Below are 5,809 nucleotides of genomic sequence, written 5' to 3' on the forward strand. Positions count from 1 at the left end.
TTCTAGCAAAGATGAATAAAGTAGCCTCAGGCAAGATATTTGTAAAAATTCTTGCTGGGCTTAAAAGCCTGTCTGCACATCCCATCTCCTGAGAAAATGCTTAGTCACAGGATGGGAGATGAATGGTTAAAAACAACAGAAAGTTATTGAGGGGTCAGTGTTTCCATGTGGAACAGGGAAGTGGGGGATTTTCTCCTCTTTGTACATTAACAGCCTATTTTGCCAGTAGACTTGTGGCCAGAAATGTCTAGTTACACAGGCAGTCACGGGATGCAAAGTCAGCTCTCCCGAGTCCCTTGTGGGTAGCGCTGCTCCGCGCTGGGCTCTGGCAGGCAGCTCCCAGCAGCTCAGCTTGGCTTCTGTGGGGAAACGGGCCTCAGCCAGCTCAGAGGGGCTCATGGGCTCTCTCAAACCGTGACACAGCAAAATGCGGCTGCCTGGTTTGCACTGGGAATGCTGAGTGCAAGCCAGGCAGCTGTATCACCACTCGGTGACCAGGATTTGCTGTGTAATCCTAGGGGGAAAAGGAGTTACAGTAACTGCTTAAAATGACTGGCTGGAGAAAGGAGTCTGTGCTGGAGTGTACGGGGATATCCTGTTGTGTTAATTTGTGTTTACCAAAGGGAGATTACCTCTCCCAGCCCCACCTTGGCAGAACTGACTGTGCTCCCTGCTATCTCAGCATTTAAAAATCCCAGTCTAGATCAAAGATACAGGTGGAGAAAAAGAAGGTCGAGAGTCCAGTGCACTGGACATCCCTATGGAGAGCTCAGGCGCTGCAGCTGTCCATGGGGCTGGCACTGCTGGTACCTTTGGAGGGTTGTATAGACAGGTATGGCTGTGCTAGGCAACCCCCCCACACAGGAACCCTGGAAAACAGCGTGGTGGGAGATGGAGGCACAGGCAAATTTCCCAAGATAAATGAACCAGCATGACAAAACCAGGAAATGCAGATTACAATAAATGTTTTCATAGATGTATGGATATATGTGTGCTGCAGCACATTGGTGTCTCCAGCACACAGCTGTGAGAAAGGAAAGAGCCTGGGCTGTCTGGAAACGGAGCTGGGAGAAGGAGGGAGAATAGAGCAAATGCCCTGCAAGGCATGTGCCTGACCAGAGTCAGGCAGTGACCCTAAGCACACAGCAGGTGATGGGTACACTGGGCTGAAATTTTGGGAGAGGGTGCATAGAGCCCCCCATGCTTCCTAGAGTCTTGGTGGTCATGGGAATCAATCCTGTGTCCAGCTGGGAGTTGCTCTGGCAGCCAAAGGGAGGCGTGGAAGGGAATGGGGCAGAGTTTGCAAATAAAAATCCCATTTGTGCAAATGTTTCAGTCAGTGCTGCTGCCTCCTTTGTTCCAGTGCCACAACTGTGAAAACAAAGTGTGCCCTGACTGCTAGACAGAACAAACGGTGAAACTGTGGATTTGAAAAATCACACATATGCAACAAAAAGGACCTTGTACCACAGTGCTCACACCATTTTCTCATGAGAAGGAGGAACGGGAAGCCAAGTTTTGTACAGAAAGTGAGACCCAAGTCCCCCCTCCCCGCAAGGTTTCCAAGTCACCTCTGCGTGGTTCTCTAGTCCAGGGTACAGGACAAGTGCTGGGCCGCAGGAAGGGGCTGTTTCTGGAGATTTCTCCAGTTGTCCGGAGCACTGGGAGCGGGGCCAGGAGCAGCAGCTGCAATCTGAGCGCAGCGAAGGCACCGCCCCGCACGAACAGCCCGAGGTGCAGCGCCCGGCCGTGACTCAGCAGAGCCCCTCGCACAGCTGGCTCAGCGATCCCGGCTGACCCTGACTCAGCAGCACGGAACGCTTTCCCACGCCGGGAAAGCGTGACTCAGCACCAGCGGGAGCCGGCTGCGGGTTTTGGGGCTCACGCCCTGGCGAAACGTGCGGCATCACTCGCAGCCACAAAGTGTTCCCCTTTCAGCTGTCCTTCCCAGAGCCGCACCGGGTGAGGCAGGAAGGGTTGGAAAAGCTGGTGTTCCAAGCCGAGAAAGCTGCACCCCTCTCTGACCCGGGGACGTGGAGGATTGCGGTGTCCATCTGCTGTGGGACCGGGACAGTCTCCGCTCCGTAGGGGGGAATCAAGGCATAGGAACGCTGGGATGCCAGATGGGCACCCGGCTTTCACCTGTGCTGGTACAAAACAGCAGACCCAGGAACAATGTGTGGGAATGGATCCATTTTAGAGACTGGGATTCAGGATGTGCCAAATTTAGGCGACTTACTCAAGACACACACAGGGTGTCTATGGCCCAGACGGTGCTCCCTCCTTCACTCATTACCAAAGATCACTCCAGGACAGGCAGGCAGGAACTTTACTCCACCGAGCTGCTCTCTGTCTTGAGAGGGTGACAGATACATGCTGACGAAAAGAAATAAGCCAAAGAAGGGTTAGAAAGGGCAGATATTACTTCAAAGACCTTAATTTAGGGCAGAGTGGGCTCAGCATTGGAGAACCCTGTGCACTATGGACCTTATGGACTGCAGCAAAAGAGCTAGAACACCCCCCTTTTTGGGGGGATGCATTCCCTAGCATCCCAGGCACCGAGGAATCAGGGCTTTGGGCTCAGCCCTTCCCCTGTGCAGTGCTGGGCACAGCAGGACCTCGGGGTGGTGGCGGCAGCTCTTTAGCTAGATAATCATTACCAAGGCGACGTGGGATTTGAATTGAAGTGTTCTATTGCCGGGTATGGTCTGGCAGAGGCTGAGAGGGACCAAAGGTACTCTGCAAGTGGTGAGACAGAAGGTGCCTGGTGTGGAGTGAGCCACCCTGATTGCCTGGCTGGAGCTGGTGGTTCATGGTGTGCATGCCAGCACAAAACATTTCCCTGCCCAGGGGCAGCAGGACACTGCTGCCAGATCAACCACACCTTGACTTTTTAAATTTTTATGTTTTTTTTTCTTCTTTTTGGACTAAGACTGCTAAAGAGCTCAGAGAAATTGCCACCTCCTTCTCACTGAGACTGATCTGGCATTTAAGCTTTTTTTTTTTTTTTTGGTCAAGCAGCTAAAAATACCAGTGAAGTGCCTCACAGCAACCTTTCTAAATACAGATTTTCCTACCATTCTGTGCTGGTGAAAGAGACTCCCTAAAGCCGCAGGAAAGCCGTGTCCTTGCCTCACCGTACTGTCAAATTTGCTTCGTACCTGATCCATGCTTTTCTGCCAAGATTGGCCAGGAGAACAAGAGCCTGGATACAGGCACATGTAGCTTTTCTGTGCTGTGAGGGAATTCCTGATGCCCCCAAGAAAATCCCTGCTGCAGAGCCCCCAGGAGTGTCCCTGGCAGGGCTGAGCCCCCAGCCTCTCTGTTGCGCAGTGTAGCAACCCCTGCACCCCCCATCCAAGACCAGACCGCCTGGCAAGGACCAATGTCCAGCCTTGCAGGAAGGCTGATGGAGACAGCACTGCAGCAAACCTGTACTCATGGGGAGTGATCCTGTCAATGGCCATCTTTCTTTCCTTGCTCCTGAGCACTGGAGCACCTACTTTTCCTCTCATTTATTTGTATCATCTTCATCCACCCTTAGCAGCACCAACAGTAATCTAAAGGAAAGGGGAAGTGGCTTTAATCTCATTTTGTGAAGGGAGGGAGAATTTTGTTATTCAAAATAAGCTTTGAGGAAGTTTTGACATGGCAAAGTAACATGAAAGTCCTGTGGAATGGAGAACAACCTTCCCAGTGGACTTGGGACACTTCTGTGCTGCTTTAGTGAGACAATGCTGTGGGAAATCAGGACATATTTTTGTTACGACCCTTTAAAAAAATTCATGTACTATTTGGAGGTTAGTAGTTGGTAAAAGAAAAACATGTCGTTTTTTGCCTGTATGAATGTGATGCTGGCATGCCCAGTATCATGCTACCCAAACATCTTGGAAATTCTCATTAACTTTTAGTGTATATTTAGTTTTTAGAGATGTCAAGCAACTCTGACCCAGTACAAGGAAGTTATGTCTTTCTTCATCTGGCATAGCAACAGCTGTTCTGGGTCATGCAAAATATCTGTCCAGGTCAGGATCCTGTTCCCAGTGTGGTTATTAAAGGATGCCTAAGCAGAGCACAAGCACCCCTTCCCATCCTCTGTGCAGTCACAACGTGTGGGTGAATGCATGTTTTGGAGTGGTCTCTGTGCGTGGCTGCACAGGGCTGATGGCTGCAGCATAATACTAGACTACGGAAAAACTTTGTTTTGTTTCTGTCCCCGGAGGTGGCAGAGCCTTAAGCAGGTCCCTGCCAAGGGAGAGGCTGTCCTCTGCAATCGGGAAGCCCGGGCTGTGTGTGCGAGGGACCACAGCCATCTGGTGGTCAGAGCAAGCAGCGCTGTTCTTTCTAAAACAACATCAGAAAACTTAAAAAGGGAAAGGCATTTAAAAGAATTCCTTACAGTGCTGTCATTTTTTTTCTTTTTTTTCAATTATGCAGCAGTTTTTTCCAATGCGAAGTTCCCAGCCTCTAATAGAATGATCCCTTGCAGAACTAGCAGTGTTTTTACCCCAAGTTCCTTCTCAAAAGAAACCTTGCAAAATTATTCAAGCTATTACTGGTATAATTTATAACAAGTATGACAGTACTAATTTGGAATCTTTCCATGCCTTCATCCTTGAAAAAGAGCTACCTTGTCACTGTTGCATAAATCTCAGAGAAAAGCACTGAGCACCATGGCTGGCTGCATGGTCGAGAGGGGACAGGCTCACCCTGAGATCCACAAGCAGCCCTCTGAATTTTCACCTGTTGGCCATCGATTCAAACTGACTCATTTGGCAGACACCAAAAATGCTTTCCATCTGTTTGTCCCTTGACAGAAATAGCGGCACTCCATTTCTGCTGCACTCAAGTCTTCCTCGGGGACAGCTCCCTCTGGCCTTTGCTAGGTCCTGTGCTGGCTGCTCCGGGAATTAAAGATGAGGGTGAAGATGGGATCTTTGTCCTGAGGTGTGCTCAGGGCATCCCAGAGGCAGTAAGGAGGAGTTTGAACTCCCCATACTCAGGATATTCATTCACTCAGGATGTCTTTGTTTCTCCTTTCAGGGAATTCGCAGGCAGTGCTCTGAGGAAGCTGGAGGCACTGAGAACTTTAAGTGCCAGCTGAGGCATGAACCAGTGTTAGAGCATCACCAGTGTGAACAGGCTGGTACCATCCACAAATGCTGATGGGGCACTAGGAGCCTTTCCTTCCCAGCTGAGGCAGGCAGCCCGAGGCCAGGAAGTGGCCAGAGGGCTTGGCCTTGCTTGTTCTGGAGGCCTTTTTGGCTCCACAGTTACAGAACCAGCCTGTGTTCCATGGTGACCCTGCTCTTGTTTCCTCTCCTGCACATGCTCCAGCAGGGGAAGCTCAGCCCTTTTGCCTTTCTTCAGATGACATTTTCAAATCCACTCAGCTTCCTTTTAAGGATCCCTCCCACAGCTCCCACTCAGCTGAACACTGGAGAGATGGTATAGGGACAACTGAGGGTGTCCTGTGGATACCAGAGGGCCCTTTAGTAGCAAATGTATTTCTTGCATGTCTTTATAAGTGACTTATGGGCTGCAAGGTGGGTATTCAGATCTGGTCACAAGACAGAGAAGGAAAGGAGAGGAGGTGGCTCCCCCTCTTGCTATTTTGAGATGGCCTGTAATCACCTCCCCTCAAGACTGTAGTAAAAAGCAGGGAGCACCCTTAGCTCCCACGCTGTTGTCCTCTCAGCACCAGTGCCCTTGCCTTTTCATGGAGAGGAAATGTGGCTGCATGGTTTCATCCCTCTTCTCCCCACAGCATCCTTCCCTCCCCATACCAGCACTGACAGTACACACCATA

This window comes from Serinus canaria, chromosome 1A, assembly GCF_022539315.1.
Source record: "Serinus canaria isolate serCan28SL12 chromosome 1A, serCan2020, whole genome shotgun sequence".
Classification (NCBI taxonomy): domain Eukaryota; kingdom Metazoa; phylum Chordata; class Aves; order Passeriformes; family Fringillidae; genus Serinus; species Serinus canaria.